Source organism: Loxodonta africana, chromosome 4 (assembly GCF_030014295.1).
Source record: "Loxodonta africana isolate mLoxAfr1 chromosome 4, mLoxAfr1.hap2, whole genome shotgun sequence".
NCBI lineage: Eukaryota > Metazoa > Chordata > Mammalia > Proboscidea > Elephantidae > Loxodonta > Loxodonta africana.
The window spans coordinates 42,317,296-42,343,728 of record NC_087345.1 but is presented as its reverse complement, the minus strand read 5'-3'; the positions used below and the strand labels follow the sequence as shown (position 1 = coordinate 42,343,728).

At 36.9% G+C, this 26,433-nt stretch overlaps 1 long non-coding RNA gene across 1 annotated transcript in view; it reads left to right on the top strand.

The window, feature by feature from the left end:
- The window catches only part of LOC135231183 (uncharacterized), a 218,035-nt gene extending 192,087 nt beyond the window's left edge, over window positions 1–25,948 (top strand). The window contains exon 5 of the long non-coding RNA XR_010321730.1: window positions 25,569–25,948. This is a non-coding gene — a long non-coding RNA (uncharacterized LOC135231183). The remainder of the gene's footprint in view (window positions 1–25,568) is intronic.
- Window positions 25,949–26,433: the final 485 nt, after the last annotated feature.

The window sequence follows — 26,433 nt, the reverse complement described above, 5'->3', positions numbered from 1 at the left end:
CAAATATTACATGGAAGATATTTATACTAAAAATATTATTTGTTTATCTGAAATTCAATTCCTTTTTGTTGATGTTGTTGTTGCTAAATCTAGGAACGTTACCTTGAATATGGTCTACATTCAGAATATATTCTGTTATTGTTGAGGGAAATGTTTTATAATTGTTAATCATGTTAAATTGGTTGATAGTGGTTTTGAAGTCTATACTATGTCCTTGTTGATTTTCTGCCAACTTGTTCTCTTTATTTTTTAAAGAAGGGTATTGAAATCTCTTAGCGTTTTTTGTAAATAAATCTTTTTCTTCTTCCAAGTTGTATCAGTTTTTACTTCAAGTATTTTGAAGCTCTATTATACGTAACAGAATGTTTAAGAATCTTGTGTCCTCTTGGTGAATTTACCCCTTTATGTTATGAAATGAGATACTTTGTCCCTGGTAATATTCTTTGCTTTGAAATCTACTTTGTCCAATATTATTAATATAGCCACTTCAGCTTTCTTTTGATGAATGTTAGCATGGTATAGATCTTTCTCTATTCTTTTACTTTTGTCCTATTTGTGTCTTTATGTTTGAGCTAAGTTTCCTGTAAGTAGCATATGTTTGAGTCTTCCTTGTTTATATCCAATATATGAATCTTTTTCTTTTAATTGGAGAATTTATACTATTTACATTTTACATGATTATTAATATGGTTAAGTTTAAGTCTATTACCTTTTTATTTGTCTCATCTGTTCTTTGTTTTTTTTCCTTATTTTTCTGCGATCAGTTTTAGTATCTTCTTCTGATTCCATTCTATACCTTCTACTGGCTTGTTTGTTACTGTTTTCTTATTAAGATGATTGTTTTAAAGTTTATATACATGTAACATATCATAGTTTACCTTCAAGTGATGTTATATCATATCACATATAGTATAAAAAAAACAAAAATCCTTTGCCGTGGAGATGATTTGGACTCACAGTGACCCTGCAGGACAGAGTAGAGCTACCCCACAGGGTTTCCAAGGCTATAAATGTTCCGTGGAGTGGCTGGTGAGTTCGAACCACTGACTTTGGGTTAGCAGTCAAGCTCTTAACCACAATGTCATGAGGGCTCCTTATGTATAGTATTAAAATAAAAAAATAAAAAAACCTTTGCCATTGAGTCTATTCCAACTCATAGCAACCCTAGAGGATAGAATAGAAAGGCCCTTAGGCTTACAAGGAGCAGCTGGTGAATTCGAACTGCCAACCTTTTGGTAAGCAGCCAAACTCTTAACCAGCGCACCACCAGATCTCCATGTATAGTATAAAAAAAATCCCCCAAACCAAACCCATTGCCGATGAGTGGATTCTGACTCCTAGCAACCCTGTAGGACAGAGTAGAACTGCCCCATAGTGTTTCCAAGGAACAGGTGATGGATTCCAACTGCAGGCCTTTTGATTAGCAGCCAAGCTCTTAACCACCGTGCCACCAGGGCTCCATGTTTAGCATTAAAAAAATAAACCAACCATTGCTTTTGAGTTGATTCCAACCCATAGTGATCCTACAGGACACAGTAGAACTGCCCCCTAGTGTTTCCAAGGAGTGGCTAGTGGTTTTGAACTGCCGATCTTTTGCTTAGCAGCCAAATGCTTAACCACAGTGCTTAAAACTGCATATTTTCTTATTTCCCCTCCCTCATACATTTTACTTCTACATGTGTTACAAACCCCATAATACATTGTTATTATTTTTGTTTAAACTAAGGCACACTCATTGCCATTGAGTCAATTCCAACTCATAGTGACCCTATAAGACAGGGTAGAACTGCCCCATAGAGTTACCAAGGAGTGGCTGGTGGATTTAAACTGCCAGCCTTTTGGTTAACAGCCAAATTCTTAACCACTGCACCACCAGGGCTGCAAACTAACATACAAGCATTCTGGAAACAGGCACAGAATCTCCTGTGCTTACTATTTAAAGTCCATTGCCTTTCACAGAGCATAATATGAAGTAGATATGTCTGTAGTTGCTGCAAAATCACCTCTGACTCATGGCAGCCTTATGTACAACAGAACAGAATGCTGCATGGTCCTGCATCATCCTCACGATCCCTGACATCTTTGAGTATATCATTGTGGTTACTGTGCAAATTCGTCTCACTGAGGCTTTCCTTCGCCCTCGTTGGCACTCTTCTTCACCAAACTATGTCCCCTTCAGCATTTGATCCCTCCTGATGACATGTCAAAGCAAGTAAGCACTCAATAAATATTTTTGGGATGAGCTTTAAAAGAATTAATGAAAAGACACTATTTTAATTAATATTGTTTCTAGGCTGTGCCTCATAACGTACTCTGAAGGGTTTGGTGGACTATTTTTTAATATATAATATATTGAATATATTTGTAAGAATTGTTTTAATATCCTTGTTTGTTAATTCTTTCATTTGTGTCAGTTCTGGCTGCTGTGTATATACATATATATAATTTTTAAAATGTCATGTATTTCTATATTCCTCAATATGTGTAAAGTGTCATGTATTTCTATATTCCTCAATATGTGTGTGTCATGGATTGAATTATGTCCCATCAAAAATGTGTGTGGCAATTTGGTTAGGCCATGACTCCCCATATTGTATGGTTGTCCTCCATTTTGTGATTGTAATTTTATGTTAAAGAGGATTAGGGTGGGATTATAGCACCCTTTTTAAGGTCACATCCCTGATCCAACGTAAAGGAAGTTTCCCTGGGGTGTGGTCTGCACCACCTTTTATCTTACAACAGATAAAAAGAAAAAGAAGAAAGCAAAGAGTTGGGGGACCTCATACTACTGAGAAAGCAGTGCTGGGAGCAAAGCATGACCTTTGGAACCGGGATCCCTACGAGGAGAAGCTCCTAGTCTCAGGGAAGATTGATAAGAAGGCTGACAGAGAGAGAAAGCATTCCCCTGGAGCTGACACCCTGAATTTGGACTTTTAGCCTACTTTACTGTGAGAAAATAAATTTATCTTTGTTAAAGCCATCGCTTGTGGTATTTCTGTTATAGCAGCACTAGATGACTAAGACAACATATATGTGTAAAAATTGTTAAATACTTCAGATATTCTCATGCGAGGTTTTACTTTTTACGTCTTATATGAGAAGATCTTTCTTACTTGAAGATCATAAACATAACTGAAAATATTTTCTTCTAGTACTTTTAGGATTTAACTTTATGCATTTAAGTCTTAGCTACAACTTATTTTCGTGAGAAGTTTGAGCGAGGCTTCTAATATTTTTTTTTTCTTCCAAACTACAGACAGCTGTCTCAATGAAATTACTACCTGAATAAGCCATCCTTTCTTTACTCATTTGAAAGGTTCCCCCTTACTGATATAATTTTTGAAGTGTTTTCATTTATGTTTTCTCAGCTTATCCTCACTATGGTGCTGTGAGATAAGCAGTGTAGATAGCATTGGTATACGTCTTTCCTATGTGAAGGAACCAAAAATCCATTGCAGCTGAGTTGATTCAGACTCAGTGCTACCCTATAGGAGTAGAACTGCCCCATAGTGTTTCCAAGGAGCAGCTGGTGGATTTGAACTGTCACACTTTTGGCTTACAGCTATAGCTCTTAACCACTGCACCAGGGCTCCGTGTGAAGGAACAGAGGCTCAGAATTATTTGCTTAAGGTTCAGCAGCTTCCAAGACACTTAGCAGGAATTTAAACCTCAGTTTTGGACTCCAAATCCTGTGCTCTTTTCTTGGCTCCAGGTTTATGCCTAGTATACTTCTCTGATCTGTTGGTTTGTTGTGGTTTTAAACCACTTCAAGGTGTAGACAGATTAGTTTTACTTTCCCTTCTGAACGTAACTAATCTGAGATAACTTTTGATCTCAGATAAGTCAAGCACTTGACAATGTGTCAAAACTTTATAACTGTTTTTAGATTCCACCCTTCCCAATTTTTAGGGCATGGGGGCACAGACACAAATCAATGTGCTCAGTTCCCAGGACTATGCATACAAATTAAATAATAATGACTCAGGGTGGTTTCTTATTTTATGCACATTGTGAATGCTTTTCCTTTTCTGTGAGGGTTTATAGAGCTTGAATGACACAGCTGAAAGAAACTGGAAAGAAGAATGAAACCCTTTAACTTCCTCTTAAGAACACAATCCCCAGAAGCTTTTTATCTTTAATGAAAGTGCACCTATAAATGATTGTCCATCACCATCCGTTTTCACCTATACATGCCTGATGAACAAGTAAAATGGGTGTTCATTAAAAATAAAAGCAAAGCAATTAGAAGGACTGGGACAAAAAGATCAACACCCATTATCAGAGAGAGAAAATGATGTGCTAAAATAAGTATTTGCTTTTCAACTAGTTTCAATCTACCGCAGGCTATGAAATGATAATCTTGCTCAGTTTTTTTTTTTTTTCCCAGAAATGTCAGCTATGTCATTTCTGTTTATAGACAAGTGGCTTTCAATCAAGAAATGTTTATTCTCTGCCTCTATTACAGAAAGAAAAAGATTGTAGTAGGCTGCCTCTGGGATATTGCCTGCATTTGTATTCTAAACCAGACAAAGGGAAGAAGCATTGAAACAGGGAATTACTCTATGTGTCTAATTGAATTGCAGCTTTGGGAGACCATAAAGCTGGCTTCACATTAATAAAAAAGAGTGAGCTAGAGAGAGAGAGAGAGAGCTTATACAGTTCACTATATATTTGGCTGCTACGCAAAATGCTGACAGTTTGAATCTATACCCAGCCGCTCCTTGGAAACCCTGTGGGGCAGGCAGTTCTACTGTGTCCTATAGGGTCACTATGAGTTGAAATCGACTCGACACAAAAGGTGTTTTTCCACTGTGGGAGAAAGGTAACATCCAGGATGAGAAATGTACAGATGAATTGTTTACAACGTCACTTACTGCCTTTCTACTTTGACTGCCATCCTCATATATTGAGTTGAATGTACAAAAGTTGGATCTTGATACGGCAATATTTGCTATTGTTCATGTTTGGATCCAGATTTTATGTCGAATTTCCAGTACCATACAGCTAAATTTACAGAGACAGAAAATAGACTGCAGTTATTTTGCTGCCTCGCATTTCACTATTGCAAAGATGGCTACCAAATGGTTGCAGAAAAAACAGTAATGGCAGGCATCTTGACACTGGGGGGAAAAAAAAAATCTAGTCGATAAATGGAAATAGACCCAACCTGAATTTTCTTAGTATGTGAAAACCCACCTATAGTTTCCAGTTTGGCAGAGTCTAGGATGGGGTGAAGAACAGAAAATAATAAACAGAATTTTTTTTTTGAAGTAGACTATGAATTTGCAGAACATTTAATAATAGTTCATGATTTTCATTAGTAAGTAATTCATATCCACTCTCAAATATTTTTAAGCTACAGATAAAAATTTTATTTATGATAATAAAAAAAAAATACCTTTCAGAAATAAATGCTGTAAATATTGTAGTATAATTCCTTTAAGCTAATTTTTAAAATTATTTTGAGTTGATAGGTATTATATAAAAAACAGGAAAAATTCTATACAATGATATTTCTTGCTTCATTTCCTTTGCTTTTTGATTGACTGTAAACTTTTTGTAAACCATCATGTTTCTTTTTTAAACATAGAAAACATTTTAATGACATTATAGTTTTCTATCAAGAGACTCTACTATAATTTATTTATTCTCTAGTTTTGGACATTTAGCTTTTTTTTTTTCCATATTATATGTAATGCTACAATGAACTCCTTTATTTATGAAAACTTGACAGCCAAGTTTTGAGAAATAAAATTATTGGGCCAGGGATCATGGACATTGTTAAGGTCCTAGACTGACTGCCACTTGATAAATAGAGACAATCAATTTTCAGTATATTCACCACAAGCACTGGTGGCATCCACTGTGGCCTTGTTCTGTGACAGGAGAACAGTTTCCCAGGTTAGCCTTGAGGTCTCCTTCCACACATCCTCAGAAGCTGCCATTGCCCAAGAAAGAGAGTGGTAGGAGAATTGAAGCTTTGACCTTCCAAAATAACTTTTAAATCTTACAGAATAACTGGAAAAAAAAATAGTATCAAAAGTCACAATTTTTCATTTTCAAGAGCCGTGATTTTTCTGAGATGCTCTGTAAGAATTCAAAACAAAAAGTCAGATTCTGAATAATAATAGCAGGTTCAACTTACAATGCAAGCTGCGTAAGCATATATGCAAGTAGGCAAAGGGTGCCTGACATCACACTCATACACACACCTGTATGTACACACACAGGCACAGTCACATGCATACACATAGAAGCACATGCACACATGTGTGCATGCATTCACCTACATACCTTCCCTTTTCCTAATTCTTTTCCTTCACTTTCTGTAGGTGTGTAGTTTTAAACTAATTTTATCGCTAGAGAAAAATGTGAGGGACTCACGGTGGCATTTTCCTGTGTTCTTCACTTTCTTAGAGAGAGCCCTGTCTTCTCGATAGCAAGGACAGATTACTCAATAAGCAAGATACAAGCTTACTTGTGCCTACTGATCTGTAGTGCACAATTTCATCTGTTTTTCGCCACATCTTTGATGAAATTGTTTACTACAGATTAGCAAGTAAACACAATTAAGCCTGTGAGAACTGGCTTACTGTAAGCCCTTACATGCCTTGCTCATTGGTTAATCTGCCCCTGCTCAACAGTAATACAAACGTTTCATACGTGATATGAAACACCGCGCTCATGACTAATCATTTCATGATTGATCAGTATGTATTATTGAATAATTAGCATTCTTTGACATGGGTAACTGGTGTCAAGCTCTGAGGATATACACATCCGCACCCCAAGATTGCAGACAGAAGAACTTATTTAATAATAAAAAAAAAAAAGTTCGACAAAAATTTCTAAATGAATTGTTAGAGATGGGGCAGTATTTCTATTTGTGCTTTACAATTCTGCTACATCCTGAGTGCTCAGCCAGCAGAAAATTACAATTGTCAGGATGAATATCCTCTTTATTGCAATGATGTGGTGTAAATGTACATTTGTTGAGTTTTAAAAAGTCCGTGTTTTCAAAGCATCTCATGTGTCTAAAGAGAACTCAAATTATTTTTTTAAATAAAAAGTTCATACATCTATACAATTTAATTTCTTTCTTAAACCAAACAAATCAGCTTAAATAATAAACAATCTTCAATTCATATATCCAAGTGTAAAAAATTAAGCTTTAGTACCATCGTACCCCAGTGCCGTCGAGTCGATTCCGTCTCATAGCGACCCTATAGGACAGAGTAGCACTACCCTATCGAGTTTCCAAGGAGCGCTTGGCAGATTCGAACTGCTGACCCTTTGGTTAGCAGCCATAGTACTTAACCACTACACCACCAGGGTTTCCTTAGTACCGTCATATATTAGGGAATTGGATATGTCATTTAAAAATAAAAACACCATCACCATCCAGTCAATTCCTCCTCAGAGTGACCCCATAAGTTTCAGAGTAGAACTATGCCATAAGGTTTTCTTGGCTATAATCTTTACAGAAGCAGATTGCCAGGCCTTTCTTTCATGGTGCTGCTGGGTGGGTTCGAATTGTCAACCTTTAGGTTAGAAATCAAGTGCTAACCATTTGTAGCACTAGGGCCCATGGATATGTCATAACCAAAACCACACCTGTTGCCATTGAGTCGATTCTGACTTGTAGCGACTCTATGGGACAGAGCAGAAACTGCTCCATAGAGCTTCCAAGGAGTGGCTGGTGGATTTCAACTGTCAACCTTTTCATTAGCAGCCAAGCATTTAAGCACTGCACCAGAATCTTAATTGCTTATGGTAAACTACGAAACTATTTCAACATTGTGATTTTTAGCTTGAAATTTTTCTATAGAATAAAAAATGAATTTCCCTTTGAAAATGAAATGAAAAGTTCAAAAAGTAGTATTTTAAAACGTAAGCTATTGGTCATTATTATTTGAACTATAGTAGAAAACCAGAGTGGCAGAACCTAGATTGAAAAGTATAAAGAAGTTGGGAAATTTAGCTCCTCACTTGGAAAGTGTTCCAGAGAGCTGCATGTGTTTATCATGAGTTGAGCCTTGGCAGAAGCCCTTTGAACTTTTGTCACTGTGAGTGATCTGAGGGTGAGCAGATTTGACGATATGTTCCAAACTGAGAACTGCAGTCCCTGTTACCAGCCAACATGCTCCTTCCCCAGTCAGTGAGAGTAGCCACTGTACACTAGATTTTCCACACCTGAAATTTGTCAGGCATCCCAGACACCTCCAACTGCCTTCCTTCCCCCAGCCAATTACTAGTGTTAATGATGTTTTGCTTCCACATGACTTTCACATTCATCCTCTCCTCTCTATTCCCCTAATCACTCTGCTTGACCAAGACATCTTCAAGCCTCCTGCCACCAGTATTGATTTTTCTCTCTCCCACTTTGAAAATGCAACGAGATAGTCCTCTAACATGAAAAGAGGATCATATTCACCTGTTTAAAACTATTTATTGGCTAACTATTTATCTGAAAATAAAATCCAAACTTCTTAGCTTGGATTATAAAATGCTTCACAGTGACTTTCTTCCCTGACTCCAACCTCATTCCTCATGTTCCAGGCAACCACCAGCTCCCAACTGTACTTCCTTCACACACCCTCACTTCACGCAACTCTTCCATCTATTCTGAATGTCTTTCAGTTGCTAGAACTTTCATACCTCTGGGCTGGGAAAATTCTCATTTCTCATTTTTGACTACCTAATCTCCATTCATCATTTAGGCTATTGGATTTCAAACACATTTTTGGCCATGCCCCATCTTTAAAAAAACATATTTTATATCAAATTTTCTCTCTCTTCCCCTCCCCCTTCCCCCCACACATACAAAAAAAATTTTTTTTTCATGATTTTTTTAATGAAAAAAATTGAATATATTGTTTCTACCCAAAAAGAGATATCTGTACTTTTTATGTGCAATGCAGTCTCATAATTTCTATTCTTTTCTACTCTGCTTGATTTAATAAATTGATTTTATAATCTCCAATCTGAAAACCACTGCTTGAGTACCATTTATTTATCTGACCCCCTGTACACTAACTTGACACCCCTGCTGTATAATTCCCTTGGACCTTGAACTTCTCATATTACAACATTAAATATACTTAGAGTTATTCCTAGTTTAATTTTCCATCTTCCCCAAAGATTGGAAGTACAGTGAGGGCAGACACAGCATTTATCTTGCTTACCGTTATAGACTCTGCATTGAATACTGTGGCTCTAACATGTATTATATATATTAGATGCTTAAAAATTCAAAGTTGGATGATGGAATTAATAAATGATATCCTGATCTCTTCAAATGACCAACACTAAAAGATCAAGGCTTTTTTTTTTTCATCCTAAATAAGAAATCTAGAGGTGAGTTATTTCAACAATGTCTTCAAGAAAAGAAATAAGTGAAAGAAAGTATTAATGAAAACATTAAAAATGGCAGCAACAAAGAAATAGAAAACTATGCATTTGGGCAATTCTTTCTAAGAATGGCTGTATTTCACCTCACTTGTACTGTTGTATAGTGCCTTTGAATTGTGGTGTTGGTGAAGAATATTGAATACACCATAGACTGTCAGAAGGACGAACAAATCTGTCTTGGGAGAAGTACAGCCAGAATGTTCCTTCTAAGTGAGGATGATGAGACTTCTCACATTCTCTGGACGTGTTATCAGGAGGGACCAGTCCCAGGAGCAGGACATCATGCTTGGTAAAGTAGAGGGTCAGTGAAAGAGAGGAAGACCCTCAAAGAGATGGATCGACACAGTGGCTACAACAATGGGCTCAAAGAGCAACAGATGTGAGGATGACTCAGGACCAGGCAAAGTTTTGTTCTGTTGTACATAGGGTCACTATGAGTCGGAACCAGCTTGAAGGCACCTAACAACAACATACTGCTTTACATAGGTTATGAGCTTCAAAATGTCAGCTCACACCGGGAGGATATCCTGAGAGCCATATATTATCTCTAGCTATTGTTCTGTATGGAATGTGTCCCGAGAGAAATAAAATGTATTTTAACATTTAAAAGTTGAAACAATTAGTCTTTCTTTTTGTACAAACATTTCAAAAAGACTGCATTCCAAATTTATGAGTCAGTGGGAACCATAAGTTTGTTTATTTTTAATTCTGAACATGAGAAGAATTACTGCATTTTACTCGGACTGCGGTACTCATTCTATATTTGGTGTGACTTGCCAAGATTTTTCACACTCATTGTGACCCTGGCTTTTAGCTATTTATAACTATTTCTTAAATTTTAATAATGAGTTGAATGGGCTTAGGAAAAAAAATTGTTCTTCTTGGGGTTGTCTTCAGTGATTTATTTTTGCTATCTTTTTTTTTGTAAAAACAATAGCCTAATTGTTTTCATTAGTTTAAACTAATTTATGGGCAATTAAATCCATATGTGTCTATTTCATATCTCACTAAAACATTGTTGCAAAAAACTTTACAAGCAGCTGTTTCCCAGAACTGTAGTGAGACTTTGAAAAAGCTGCTTTTGGTATTGATAAGATTTTTGCCAAACATCAGATGCATGGACAGAAGAATCAGCACACTGAAAGGGACAGAATCCTTCCAAGTATGTGTCTTGAGCTCAGTATGCAATGTATCAGTAATATTAATACAAATCTATTTAATCATATAAAGAAATAATCCATTCGAGAGAGTCAATTTATGTGGAAAAATTTATGCTAACCCTTATTCTTAACTCTCAGCTAAATAATAATTATCTCAACTATATCAGCTAGGATAATCTGTTTCAATAAATGAAAACTTTTCTGAGACTTAAACAACAGGGAAATTTTCTGCCTCTTATAACAGGAACCCAGATATAAGTTGAGATATATATTGGTTGATCAAGGAATTCCATGGTGATGTACAATAGATGCTTTCCTTCCATATCTCAGATCTGTGATCTTCCTTCCTCAGGATGGGAACAAGGTTGCCACCTTAATCGGTTCCTTGCATAACAACGTCCAGAAAAAGAAGACAGCCCATCACTTTTTGTGCATCTCTCACAATAGTGAGGGAAATTTTTCTAAATATCCCCTCCCCATAGCAATTTTTTTTCTCGAATACTATTGGTTGAAATAGGATCTCCTACCCTTTTGTGAACCAATAGCAGGTATTGGTAAATGAGATTGCCATTAGACCAATAAGGTCTAGTATAAACTTTGTTTGGAGATGAGGTTGACTTCCCCAACGGTACATGGCTGATTCTTGAGGAGTAGATACATGAGCAAAGCTGGGCTTTTTTGGAAAGGACTGTAAGGAATAGAAGGAGCCCTGGTGATGCAGTGGGTAAGTGCTTGGCTGATAACCAAAAGGTCAGCAGTTGGAACCCACCAGCTGTTCTGCAGAAGAAAGTCATGGCAGTCTGCTTCCATAAAGATCTACAGCCCTGGAGACCGAATGGGGCATTTCTACTCAGTCAGAATTGACTCTATGGCAATGAGTTTGGGTTTAGTTTATAAGGAATAGATGCTGGGTAGGGAAAAAAAAAAAAAAAATGGCACCCACTCATTGTTCCTATATACTTTGTATGTATGTGTGAATGAATGTCATTTAGGAGGGCATCAAGAAATTAAAATTTGCTACACAGGAATTAGAATTCTTTTTTTTTTTTTTTTATTTCATTAGCTTCTTTAAGTCGAAGAAATAATTACCTCCATGTGTGTTCTGTTGTACTCTCAAGCCATCTTTTCCAGCTTCGTGTAATCAGTATCAAGTGAGAAATGACAGTAACTGGGTACATTGAGAGAAAGATTGGTGGAGACACTCAAAATCCATGGTTAGAAGTTTAATGTTTATTGAGAAAACATTAAAACTTGATTTGGAGGCTTACTGATGAAGATTAAAGACCATAGCCTTCAGTGTAGATTACATGCCAACATAAAGAAAACAAAAATCTTCACAACTGGATCAATGAGCAACACCATGATAAATGGAGATAATATTGAAGCTGTCAAGGATTTCATTTTACTTGGATTCACAATTAACACCCATGGAAGCAGCCGTCAAGAAATCAAACCACATATTTCATTGGGCAAATCTGCTGCAAAACATCTCTTTAAAGCATTGAAAAGCAAAGATGCCACTTTGAGGACTAAGGTGTGTGTGACCCAAGCCATGATATTTTCAATCACCTCATAGGCATGTGAAAGCTGGACAATGAATAAGGAAAACTGAAGAAGAATTGATGCCTTTGAATTATGATGTTGGTGACAAATATTGAATATACCACCGATGGGGCCAGAAGAATGAACAAAACCGTCTTGGAAGAAGTATAGCCAGAGTGAGGATGGCTAGACTTTTCCTCACACGCTTTGGACATGTTATTAGGAAGGAGCAGTCCCTGGAGAAGTTAAGGTAGAGGGTCAGTGAAAAAAAAAAGACATGGATTGACACAGACGCTGCAACACTGGGTTCAAATACAGCAAAGATTGTGAGGATGGCACAGGACCAGACAGGGTTTCATTCTGTTGGACATAGGCACCTAACAACAACACTTCTCCCACTAGCTTGGTTGAAAGTACAGAATGAGAGGGTCATTTACAGCAGCGATAGAGTGTGGGTTCTTTCCTGTCAGAGTTTTTAGAATATTTTGAATGTTGTAGCAATAACAATACATTTCTTTAAAATAAAAGATAAACTCGAGCTTTTATTCCACACCATTCATTACTCTTTTGTTGGAGACAACGGCCCATGAAAGAATGAAAAACAAATCTTTAAAAATAGAATGGCCACTCATCTGTAATATGTGAAAATTGAATCAAATGATTTCTGCTCTTTTAGGTGTAAAAATTGATTCAATCTGAGTAGGTGTGTTCAAAAAAAAAAAAAGAAGGCAAGAAAGGGAAAGGACATTATACATTTCTTCTCGTATCCATTTTATTCCATATAGAAAAACATTTTAAGACAGTTTTCAAATTTTTCTTTTACTAGATGATTCATGTTTTATATTAAAAAAAATGATTTTTAGCCCAGTTGGTTTCAGTGAATTAAAATTTTATCATATAGCTATTTTCAAATTCAAAATATCACCCGTTTCCAAAAGAACTAAGTATAAGTAATAAAAGAGTTAAGTCTGATTAATCATACTTAAAATGACATATAGAAATACTACATGTTAAACACATGATTAACCTCCATTGTAATCTGCGATAAAAAATACTGGAAGGTGTATACTTAAGTTTATTTTACTCCCCATATTTATAGCCTCGTAGTTCCGTCATGGTTTCTGTGCGTGCGTGCGTGTGTGTGTGTGTGTGTTTTAAGCAGGTCTTGAAAAAAAAGTAATTATAAATTACTTAGTTTCATGTACTTATTTCTATTTCTTTCTTTTATTCTTCACTATTATTTAATGGTGAATTCAAGTCAAAACGGCTAAGACATCTTCAAGGACATGCCAAAGGTGTCCAAGCATAGACGATGGTTATATATACATATATATGGGCGGGGGTGGGTTGCAACGACAAGACAATTAATGAAAAGATAACATTTTAAGTTTTTTAAATGAATAGTTTTTTTGTTACCCTTCGTACAAATACTGTAAAGGATTTGATGCATTCTTTATCCCATTTTTTTGCAACATTTTTTTTTATTATTATTTAAAATTTTAATAGTCTAATGACTTTAATACCAAACACACTTAAATGCTGGATGGATGTAGTATAAGAACCACCTACCAGTTTAATGTTTTATAAATCATCAAAGCTAGTTATTAACTTTTCCATTTTGCTTTTCTGTTTCTCCTCCCTGCATGTACCCATTGGGTCTTATGTGACTTTGCTTCAATCCCTGCATTCGCTGTTTAATTCATTCATTTCCTGCCTTCTCTATTCTCTTATTGTTGATTGTTGCCACGGAGTCAGCTCTGACTCATGGTGACCTTATGTGTAACAGAACAAAACTCCTGTACCATCTTCGCGATCATTGGGATGCTTGAATCCATTGTTGCGATTATTGTGTCAATCCATCTCATCGAGGGTTTCCCTCATTTTTGCTCATCCTCTACTTTGCCAAACATGATATCTTTTCTAGCAATTGGTCTTCGTGATGACGTGTCCAAAGTAAACCTGTAAAAAAACATGTTGCTGTCGAGTCGATTCCAACTCATAGTGACCCTATAGGACAGAGTAGAACTGCCGCATAGAGTTTCCAAGGAAGCTGAAATCTCGCCATCCTCACTTCTGTGGAATATTCTGATTATATTTCTTCTAAGACTGATATGTTCATTTTTCTGGCAGTCCAGTATATATTCAATATTTTTCATCAATGTCACAATTCAAATACATCAATTCTTCTGTCTTCCTTTTTCATTGCCCAGCTTTTACATACATGTATATAGGAACGGGGAAAAATGAGCCCCTATATCAAAAGGCACTACACAATAGCTGCAATAATGGTCTCAAGCATACCAACGGACCTCTTGCATTTCCAGTGTGGAATCAAAACAAGAACAGACTATCTGGCCTCTGTCTCTAGTTTCCTTCTAAGCCATCCTCCATAATGATACTGCAGTTGATTTCCTAACAAATATATGTGCTCAATACTTTTCCCTGCCTTGTTTGGAATTCATCGTGAGCCCGTATTTGGAATGATTTAAAAGCCAATCATAATCATTGTAATTGTAGGAATTATTTTATTTCCTCTTTGATTGCTTCTATTATCCTGTTGGTTTTAAACTAGGTGTTATTCAGTTTCCATGTGTTTGATTTTTTCCTTGCTTTCCCTATTACTGCATTCTACTTTTATGGCATTGTGGTCAGACAGAACGCTTTGTATTATTTCCACGTTTTGGATTTTATTGAGGGTTGCTTTGCCGCCTAAAATGTGGTCTATTCTGGAGAATTTTCTGTGTACATTGGAAAAGAATGTATACTTTGCTGCTGTTGGGTGGAGTGTTCTATATATGTCTAAGTTGGTTGATTTTTGGCTTTTAGATCTTGTGTATCTTTGTCAAGTTTCTTTCTAGATGTTCTGTCCTTTACCAAGAGTGGTGTGTTGAAGCCTCCTACTGTTATTGTGGAATGGTTTATTTCTCTTTTCAGTGCTGTTAGAGTTTGTTTTGTGTATTTGGAAGCTCTGTCATTGAGTACGTATGTATTTATTAAGGTTATGCCTTCTTGGTGGATAGTGCCATTAATCACTATATAATGTCTTTGCCTTTTATTGCAGATTTTGCCTTAAAGTCTATTTTATCTTAGATTAGTATTGCCACTCCTCCCTTTTTTGTTTACTGTTTGTTTGATACCTTTTTTTTCCTTCCTTCAATTTTCAATGTATTTATGTCTTTGGGTCTCAGGTGTGTCTTTTGTAGACAGAGTGTTGATGGGTCCAGTTTTTTTTTTTTTTTTTTTATTCATTCTACCACTCTTTGTCTCTTTACAGGTTCATTTAAGCCATTTACATTCAGTGTGATTATTGATAGGTATGAATTTATTGCTGTCATACTGTTGGGCATTTTGTGTGTGTGTGTGTGTGTGTGTGGTGCTGATCTTTTCTTTGTTCCTCTTATTTTCCTTTGCTGATTTCCTTTTTTTGTAGATTTTTTTTTCTTTCATTTTTATAGGTTGTGTATTTCTGAGACTTCATGTTTTTTCTTCTTTTTTATTCTGATGAGTAGTTTTGTCAACTTTCTTTGTTGGTACCTTGAAATTTACCCTTATCTTTCTAAGTTTGAACCAATCTTTTATTACTTGATATTGCCTTGACTTCCTCTCCATTTGAACATTCTATACGTATACCATTTATTCACCTTTTTATTGTTTTCATGTTGTTGTTGTATACAGGTTGATGCCTCTGTTTCTCTATTTTAAGTCTTTTAGCTTTGTTTTATTATTGAAAGAGTTCTTTATGTAGGTTGGGGTCTAGCCGATGCTGTCTTATGTCCTAGACTTTGGTTGTTGTCTGACGTTGTTGGCTCTCTAACTGAAGGACTCCCTTCAATATTTCTTATAAGTTGCATTTAGTTTTTGCTAATTCCCTTAATTTCTCTTTGTCTGGAAATGTCCTAATTTCACCATTGCATTTAGGAGAGAATTTTGCAGGATATATTATTCTTGGCTGGCAATTTTTTTTTCTTTCAAGGTTTTATATATGTTGTTCCATTGTCTTCTTGCTTGCATAGTTTATTGTTTCCCCTTTGTAAGTGACTTTTCATTTTTCTTGAGCTACTCTCATCTCAGGATTTTTTCTTTGTCTTTGGTTTTGGCAAATGTGATTATGATATGTCTTACTATCTTTTGGGGTCTATACCACATGGGGTTTGTTGAGCTTCTTGGATGGTCAGCTTTACATTTTTCATTATATTTGGGAAGGTTTCTGCCAGAAAATCTTCAACAATCTTCTCTGTGTTTTCTATTTTCTCCCCCTGTTCTGGTATGCGAATCACACACAGATTTTTTTCTCTTGATTGTGCCCCACATCATTCTTAGATTTCTTCATTTTTTTTTTTCATTCTTTTCTCTAATTTTTCATCAAACTAATTGGTGTCCATAGATTTTTCTTCAATCTTGTTAATTCTGTTTTCCATTGTTTCAGGTTTGCTCCTAAAACTTAATATTGAGTTGTCCATTTCTGAAATTTTGTCATTTACCTTTTGGATTTTTAGCTTCTGTTTTTGTATGATTTTTAATTGTGTATTTATTTTGACATTTTGTTCCTGTATTATTTCCTGAATTATTCTATTGCTTTGTGCTTTTCTTGATTTTGGCTGTGTTTTTGTTCGTATTGTCTGTGTTTTCCATGATTTTGTCTATTTTTTCCTTGGTTTTGTCTGTTTTTTCCCTTGGTCTCTTTCCTAATCTCTTGGAAAGCCTAAATATTAGTCTTTTGAATTCCATGTAAGGTAGTTCCACTGCCTTTTCTTCTACCAGAAAGTCATCTGATTCTTCATTTGTTGACTTTCTGGAGCCATCTTGTCCTGCTTTTTTTTTTGTTTGTTTGTTTTGATATTGTCTGCTTTCTCTGAGACATTAAAGTATTATCTTCTTTATTTGTTGGTTGTATGTTCATTTGTTGTTTCATCCTACTCCTTTGTTTTGTTTTGATGTTTCAGGCAGGTGGGCTGGCATGCTTGCTTCTTGCTCATCTGTGGACACGATAGCTCTCATCACCTTGTCTGGATGGGCAAGGCAACAGCAGTAGGCAGGGCAAGCACATTTTGCTGTACATTGGTTTGGCAAGGTAGGTGAGGGAAGACTGAGTGGATGCTGTCTACCTCCTGACTTTGGTCCAGCAATGTGGAAGTGTTCACAGTCCCTTGACAAGTAGGTGGGGTTATCAGACAGGGAGTGGTACAGGCTTATTTTCCTCCACTCAGCAGCTGATCAAGTGGCAGGAGAGAAGGGGGGCAGTGCAGGCTCAGTGCAGCAGCAAGCCTGAGCCAGGGATGCTCTAGCCATTGTGGCACAGCAATGGCCAGTGGGAAGTGGGAGCTGAGTATGGGGCTAGTTGGGGAACAAAGAAAAGAAGTAGAAAAAAGGGGGTGTAGCCCACAGTTGGGGGCAGGGCAAAGGGGGAAGAGATGGTGTACAGAGCTAGGTGGGAGGTAGAATGTGGCTGGCCAGTGGCTTACTAGCTGCTACAGTGCAGCATGGCCTGGGGGAAGGGGAGGGGTTGTCTTATAGGGCTAGGTGGGAGGGAAAGGATAATAAGTAAATAAAATAAAATAAAAATGACACAGCGGGTGCTGGTGAATGGAGGTGGGTGGGACTAGGGGTGAAAGTGGACCAGTAGCTATCTATCTATAGCAGTGTGTCAAGACTCAGCAGGAAGGTGCGTAGGTGGTGTACAGGGGTAGGTGGGAGGGAGGAAGAAAAAGTAAAAAGGGGAGAAAGAAAGAGAGAAAAAAAAAAAGGCATGGTAAGAGCCATCAGGTGGAGGCAGGGTGGACCTGGCGTGGTGGTGGGTTGGTGCCTCTCTTGCCAAGGCAGTACAGGTGGCCTAGTGGAAATGAGTGGAGGTGGGGTATGGCGCTAGGTGGTAGGGAGAAAGAAAAGGGGAAAATAAATAAAATTAAAAAAATAAAATGGTATGGGAGGAGTAGGCAGGTGGGGATGGGGGAACCTGGGCTGGCAGTGGGCAAGTAGCTTTCTACCCACAGTGGTGTAGCATGGCCCTGCAGGACAGGCTAGAGGTGAGATATGGGCTAGGTGGGAGGGAAGAAGGAAAAGAGGAAAGAGAAATTATTTAAAAAATGGCACGAAGGTGGGGGTGATGTGGACTCAGCTGGTGAGAGACCAGTAGCACTCTAGCCAAGGTGGCTCAGTGTGGCCCTTCAGGAGGGGTGGAGGTGGTATATGGGGCAGAAGGGTGAGGGGTAGGAAAGTGTGTTTCTCTGTTTACCAGGTGTTTGTCTCCCGGGAGCTCTGTGAAGTTGTCTTCCTGTATTCCCTGTCTGAGGTCTGAGGTCATTGATGGCTGTGTTCCAAATTGGTGGAGCTGTGCCATGTTAGTTGGCAGGGGATCTCCACTCCATATCTCTCCTTGTTCTCTGTTTTCCTTCAGTTTCTTCTTCCATTCAGTGTTTGAACTATTTCTTTATCCCTTCGTTTGATACATAGGGTTCCAGGATTAACGTTTGTATCTATTTTACTTAGCTTTTTGGGTCTTTGCTGCAGAGGACAGCATGATCTGTCTGCCTGTGGCACCATATTGGCTTTGCCTCCCTTATGTAATGATTTTATCCAATGTCTTGCCTATAATTTTAGTTACATATATGTTTTATAGCCAGCTATTCATTTTTATGACTCTATTGTATTTTTTTTATTGTATATGTTTTGAAGAAAATGTATATCTCATACACCTTTCAATTTTCAATATCTGAGACATTAAATATTTTGTTCACTCATTTTCATTACTTATTGACACAAACTGTGTTGAAAGTGGTCAAAATATTTCCTTGGAAATTTTTTTAAAAATCATTGATGTTGGATTACCTTAAAATGTATTCTTACAAATAAATTACAAACTCTTTTTAATGAGTTGAATAGACTTAGGGCACTAAATATGGCTTCGATATTAAGTTTATCCTCCAAATTTCAACTCTAAAGACTTCTAAAATTTCAGAAAATAGATGCTTAAGTTAAGCCATATATCATTTCTGAGAAAAAGAAAATATCCTCCCCAGATTGATATTCTATGATACCTTCATTTGATTTCATGAATTGTTAACATGACTTCTATTTATAATTAATACAGCTTAAAATAATCTTTAGAAAATGCAGTATACTTTTCAAATTATAAACAGTTGTGCCCAGAGGATTTTCTGTGCTCCAACATGAATGGAATTATAAGCGTGGCAATAACTATCATTGTTCCCCAAATTAGCAAGAGTAAAATATATAAAATCTCAAGAAATGATAATGAAAATGGCATTTTTTCTTTCTATTTGGATCTTCAGGGGAAAAATCAAATGCAAAAGCTAGACTGAATTTATTGATAAATGTCCATTATCTTTTATTTTTGACTGCTGAAAAAGAAAAAAAAATGGATTTTACTGAACACCTATAGCTATATTGGTTATAATAATAATGATAATAATAGCAATAATAATAACTGCTTCTCTCTAAACTGATTGTACTAATTATTAAAAAAAAATTATTGATCATGCTCTAAATCACAGCACTAATAGTATCCTATATCGATATTTCTATAACATATATTATCTCCTCTGACTTTTATTTGGATATGAAGGCCAGTAAGATTTATATAATATTCACTTGCAACATATAATACTCTAATACCTGCCATTGCTAGCCTACAGTGGAGAATTCCTAAACTGATCAGAACCAGTGCCCCCAGTTCCTTAGTGTGGGTTGGGCTTACAAAGAGAAGCCAGGCAGTTTACAAAGAAAAACAAGAAAAAATAAAAAACACAGAATTTCTGAAAAATTACTCAGTACTGGCTTTAGTACCTTCTAGGTTCTAATTTCCATGGTGGAATAGTGGTTAAGAGCTATGGCTGCTAAACAAAGAGTCAGCAGTTCAAATCCACCTGGTGCTCCTTGGAAACTCTATGCGGCAGTTCTACTCTGCCCTATAGGGTCACTATGAGTTGGAATCCACTCGACGGCACTGGGGTTTTGGCAGGTTCTAACTTACTGGAAACTCTGGTGGTGTAGCGGTTAAGTGCTATAGCCACCAGATGTTCCTTGGAAACTCTATGGGGCAGTTCTACTCTGTCCTATAGGGTAGCTATGAGTCAGAATCGACTCTATGGCAAAGGTTTTTTTTTTTTTTAGGTTCTGATTCTATGCCTACCCTTAGGCTCATTTAAGCACCCTGAATCCTTATGATCATTCCCCTGTTTTAGATAACAAAGATCAAGATGGTTTCTGTTACAGCTGAACATAACTAAAGCACTCTCTGAGGTACTTTCTGAGAGTATTAGAAAATCTGTGTAAAGTGTTTGCAACAGTGTCCTAAAATTGTAAATGTCACTAAAATTGTAATCGTCTGTATTTTGGAATGTCTTTTTATCTGGTACTATAAAATTACTATGTCAAAAAATATTAATGGTAGAATAGAATTCTATTTGGCTCTATTCTAAAATTGTTGTGTTAGGTGCCATCAATTTGGTTCAGACTCACAGTGACCCTGTGAAGTACAGAACAAAACACTGCCCAGTCTTACACCAACCTCACAATCATTGTTATGTTTGAGCTCATTGTTGCAGCCACTGTTTCAATCCAACTCCTCTGGGGTCTTCCTCTTTTTCTCTGACCTTCTACCTAACTAAGTATGATGACCTTCTCCAGGGACTAGTCCCTCCTGATAACAAGTCCAAAATATGTGAAATGAAGTCCAGCCATTCTCACTGCTGTATGTACTTCTTCCAAGAGAGACTAGCTCGTTCTTCTGGCACACCATGGTATATTCAATATTCTTCGCCAACACCACAATTCAAAGGCATCAATTCTTTTTTGTCTTCCTTGTTCACTGTCCAGCTTTTGCATGCATATAAGGCAATCAAATATACCATGACTAGGGTTAGGTGCACCTTAGTCCTCAAGGTGACATCTTTGCTTTTCAACACTTTAAGAGGTCTTTTGTAGCAGATTTGCCCAATGCAGTATGTCATTTGACTTCTCGATCATTCTTTCCATGAGTGTTCATTGTGGATACAAGTAAAATAAAATTCTTGACAACTTCAACATTTTCTACATTTATTATGATGTTGCCTATTAGACCAGGTGTGAGAATTTTTGTTTTATGTTGAGGTGTAATCCTTATTGAAGGCTGTAGTCATTGGTCTTCATTAGTAAGTGCTTCAAGTCCTCTTCACTTTCAGCAAGCAAGATTATGTTATCTGCATATTGCAGGTTGTTAATGAGAATTCCTCCAAACCTGACGCATTCTTCTTCAGGTAGTCCAGCTTCTCAGATTATTTGCTCAGCATACAAATTGAGTAAGTATGGTAGAAGATCCAACCCTTATGAACACTTTTCCTGATTTTAAACCAAGCGGTATCCCCTTGTTCTGCTTCTTGGTCTATGTAATGGGCACAATTACATTTTCTGGAATTTCCATTCTTTGCAATGTTATCCATAATTTGTTATGATTGACACATTCAAATGCCTTTGCATAGTCAATAACATACAGGTAAACATTGTTGTGGTATTCTCTGCTTTCAGCAAGAATCAATCTGACATCAGCAATGATATCCCTGATTTCATGTTCTCTTCTGAATCTGGCTTGAATTTCTGGCAGTTCCCTGTCGATATGTTGCTGTAGTCACTTTTAAATAATCTTCAACAAAATTTTAATTGCACGTGATAGTAACGATATTGTTGAATAATTTCCACATTCAGTTGGATCACCTTTCTTGGGAATAGGCATAAATGTGGATCTCTTCCAGCTGGTTGACCAGATAGCTGTCTTTCAAATTTTTTGGTATAGATGAAGGAGCACTGCCAGTGCTACCTCCCTTTGTTGAAACATCTCAATTGGTATTCCATCAATTCCTGGAGCCTTGTTTTTCACCAATGCTTTCAGAGCAGTTTAGACTTCTTCCTTCAGTACCATTGGTTCTGGCTCATATGCTAGCTCCTGAAATAGTTGAACATCCACCAATTCTTTTTATATTGTGGCTCTGTATATACCTTCCATCTTCTTTGTTTCCTGCGTCATTTAATATTTTCCCCCACAGAATTCTTCAATTTTGTTACTTGAGACTTGAATTTTTTCTTCAGTTCTTTCAGCTTGAGAAATGCTGAGTGTATTCTTCCCTTTTGGTTTTCTAATCCCAGGTCTTTGCACATGTCATTATAATACTTTGTCTTCTTGAGCCACCCTTTGAACTCTTTAGTTCTTTTATTTCATCATTTCTTCCTTTTGTTTTAGCTACTCTACATTCAAGAGCAATTTTCAGAGTTTCTTCTAACATCCATTTTGGTCTTTTTTTCTTTCTTGTCTTTTTAAAGACCATGTGCCTCCTTCATGTATGAAATCCTGGATGTCATTCCACAACTTCTCTGGTCTTTGGTCATTAGTGTTCGACATGTCAAATCTAGTCTTGAGATGGTCTCTAAATTCAGGTGGGATATACTCAAGGTCATAGTTTGGCTCTCGTGGACTTGTTCTAATTTTCTTCAGTTTCTACTTGAACTTGCATATGGTAATTGATGGTCCATTCCACAGTCGGCTCCTGACCTTGTTCTGACTGATGACATTGAGCTTTTCCATTGTCTCTTTCCACAGATGTAGTCATCTTGATTCCTGTGTATTCCACCTTACAAGGTCTACATGTATAGTCGCTGTTTCTGTTGGTGAAAAAAGTTATTGCAATGAAGAAGTCTTTAGTTTTGTAAAATTCTGTTATGCCATCTCCAGCATCAATTCTATCACCAAGGCCATATTTTCCAACTACCAATTCATCTTCTTTGTCTCCACCTTTCTCATTCCAATCAACAGTAATTATCAATGCATCCTGATTGCAAGTTTGATCAACTTTAGACCACAGAAGCTGGGAAAAATCTTCATCTTTGGCTTTAGTGCTTGTGTAAATTTGAATAAGAGTCGTGTTTACTGGTCTTCCTTGTAGGTGAATGGATATTATCCTACCACTGACAACTTTGTACTTAGTGATAGATTTTGAGACGCTGTTTTTAATGATGAATGCAACACCATTCCTTTTCAGGTTTTCATTCCTGGCATAGTTGATATATGATAGTAGACCCCATGCATCTATCATTTTGTGTACTGTGGGTACTTGCATGTTGCAGTAATGCTGGAAGCTATGCCACTAGTATTCAAACACCGACGTGATCACCAGTTGTGGACAGGTTTCAGCTGAGCTTACAGACTAAAACAGACTAGGAAGAAGGACCCGGTGGCCTACTTCTGAAAAGAATTAACCGGTGAAAACCTTATGAATAGTAGAGGAACTTTGTCTAATATAATGCCATAATATGAGCCTTTCAGGTTGGAAAGTACTCAAATTAAGACTTGAGAAGAGCTGCGTCCTCAAAGTAGAGCTAATCTTAATGACATGGATGGAGTCAAGCTTTCAGGACCTTCATTTGCTAATGTGGCACAACTCAAATTCAGAAGAAACAGTTGCAAACATCCATTAATAATCATAACATGGAGTGTAAGAAGCATGAATCTAGGAAAATTGGAACTCATCAAAAGTGAAATGGAACACATAAATATCTATATCCCAGGCATTAGTGAGCTGAAATGGACAAGTACTGGCAATTTTGAATTAGAAAGTCGTATGGTCTACTATGCCGGGAATGACAACATGAAGAGTAATGGCATTGTGTTGCATTTTGCGTATGGAATCCTTCAAAATTGCAACTAGAGGCTTGAATTTTTTTCTTCAGTTCTTTCCACTTGAGGAATGCCAAGATTATTCTTCCCTTTTGGTTTTCTAACTGCAGGGCTTTACAAATTTCGTTATCGTATTTTACTTTGTGTTCTCCAGTCACTCTTTGAAATCTTCTGTTCAGCTATTTGTCATCATTTCTTTCCTTTGCTTTAGCTACTCTGTATGCAAGAGCAAGTTTCAGAGTCTCTTCTGACATCCATTTTTGTCTTTTCTTTCTTCTTAATAACCTTTTCCTTTCTTTATATATGATGTCTTCTATGTCATTCCACAACTTATCTGGTCTTTGGTGATTAGTGTTCAGTGTGATGTGGTCTCCAAATTCAGGTGGCATATATTCAAGGTTATATTTTGGCTCTCATGGACTTGCTTTCATTTCCTTCAGCTTCAACTCGAAGTTGTATACTAGCAATTGATGGTTTGTTCCCTAGTCGGCCCCTGGCCTTGTTCTAACTGATGATATTGAACTTTTCCATTGCCCCTTTCCACAGATGTAGTCAATTTGATTCCTGTGTTTTCCAACCGGTAAGGTCCACATATGTAGTCGCCATTTATATTGTTGGAAAAAAAAATGTTTTTGCAATGAAGAAGTCATTGGTCTTGCAAAATTCTATCATGCAATCTCCATCGTCATTTCCATTACTAAGTTCATATTTTCCAACTACCAATTCTTTTTCCTTGTTTCCCACTTTCACATTCTAATCACCAGTAATTATCAGTGCATGTTGATTGCATGTTTGATCAATTTCAGACTGCAAAAGTTGGTTAAAATCTTCAATTTCTTCATCTTTGGCATTGATGGTTGGTGCATAAATTTGAATAATAGTCATATTAACTGGTCTTCCTTGTAGGCATATGGATATTGTCCTATCACTGACAGTACTGTACTTCAGGATAGATATCGAAAAATTGATTTTGATGATGAATGTAAAACCATTCCTCTCAATTAGTCATTCCTGGCATAGTAGACCACATACATGATTGTCTGATTCAAAATAGCCAATACCAACCCATTTCAGCTCACTAATGCCTAGAATTTCAATTTTTATGTGCTCCATTTCTTTTTTGATGACTTCCAATTTTCATATATTCATATTTTGTACATTCCATGTTTTGATTATTAATGGATTTTTCCAGCTGTTTCTTCTCATGTTGAGTCATGCCACATCAGCAAACGAAGATTCCAAAAGCTTTACTCTGTTCACTTTATTAGGGTTGATTCTATTTTGAGAAGACAGCTCTTCCCCAGTCATATTTTAAGTGCCTTCCAGAGGATCATGTTTTGCAGCTATATCAGACAATGTTCAGCTGCTGTTCATAAAGTTTTCACTGGCCAATCTTTTTCGAAGTAGATGGTCAGGTCCTTCTTTCTAGTCTGTCTTAGTCTGGAAGTTCCACTGAAACCTGCTCACCATGAGTGACCCTGCTGATATTTGAAATATCAGTGTTATGTCTTCCAGCATCACAGCAACACGCAAACTACCACGTGTGACAAACTGACAGATGACTGTTAGATCCTAAGGTTACCAAGGCTAAATATTGGTAAATATTCCATAATTCCTTAAAATTGCCATAGAAATACTTGCTAGGCAAGCAAAAGGCAACAATTCTACTTATTTTTCCCCAATAATCCTTTTACTCCTAGATGATTATCTTTCTCCTAACTTTATGCTACTGCTAAGGAGTTTTATGAGACAAGAATGATCAGAGTTTTACTTTGAACATTCTCCTCTTACAGTGTAAGAACTTGAAGCGGTACCTCTAGGCTGCCAGGGTTCCAGGAATAAGACAGTGAAGGTACGTGTGTGGAGTGACTCTCAGGGTGGTGCTGCATGGCTCTGAAACCAAAGGAATTGTAGATTCTCAAAGAGCATAGTACAATGTCGAGTAAGTGCGCCACGTAAATGGTGACATCAGACATTTTATTTAAATTGATTCAGTTAAGTATTTGTTAGAAATTGACTATGTGGCAGTCATTCTGTTAGAAAATATAAACATAAATATTAAGGGGCCTCAAACACTTTGGAGCCCAAATGAGAAGACAGATGATAAAAATGACTAGAATGTAATACAGCAGTTTTATAATAGAGCTGTAGTTAATTGGCAATGAAAGCACAGATGAAATGCCATCAGTTTGAGGCAGTCAACAGTAAGTTGATTTTTAAATGGAATTAAAAAAAAAAAAATCACCTGCCATCGAATCAATTTCAACCCTTTGTAACCCCATCTGTGTCAGAGTAGAATGGTGCTCCACAGGGTTTTCAATGGCTGTGATCTTTCAGACGTAGATTGTACATTTTCTGATACACCCTAGGGGGAATTTAAAATGTCCACCTTTTAGTTGACCATTTGTGCCACCCCAGGTTGTGTGCTGTGGAGTCAATTCCAACTTACAGCAACCCTATAGAACAGAATAGAACTGACCCATTAGGTTTTCTGTGCTGAAACCTTTATGGAAGGAGATCACCAGGTGTTTTCTCCCACAGAGTAGCTGGTGGGTTCAAACCACTGACTTTTTTTTAGTAGCCAAGTGTCTAATCTTTGAGCCGCCAGTGCATGTGATCTTCACTCTAGGATTCCTCTGTTTTGTGATAGAAGCAGGT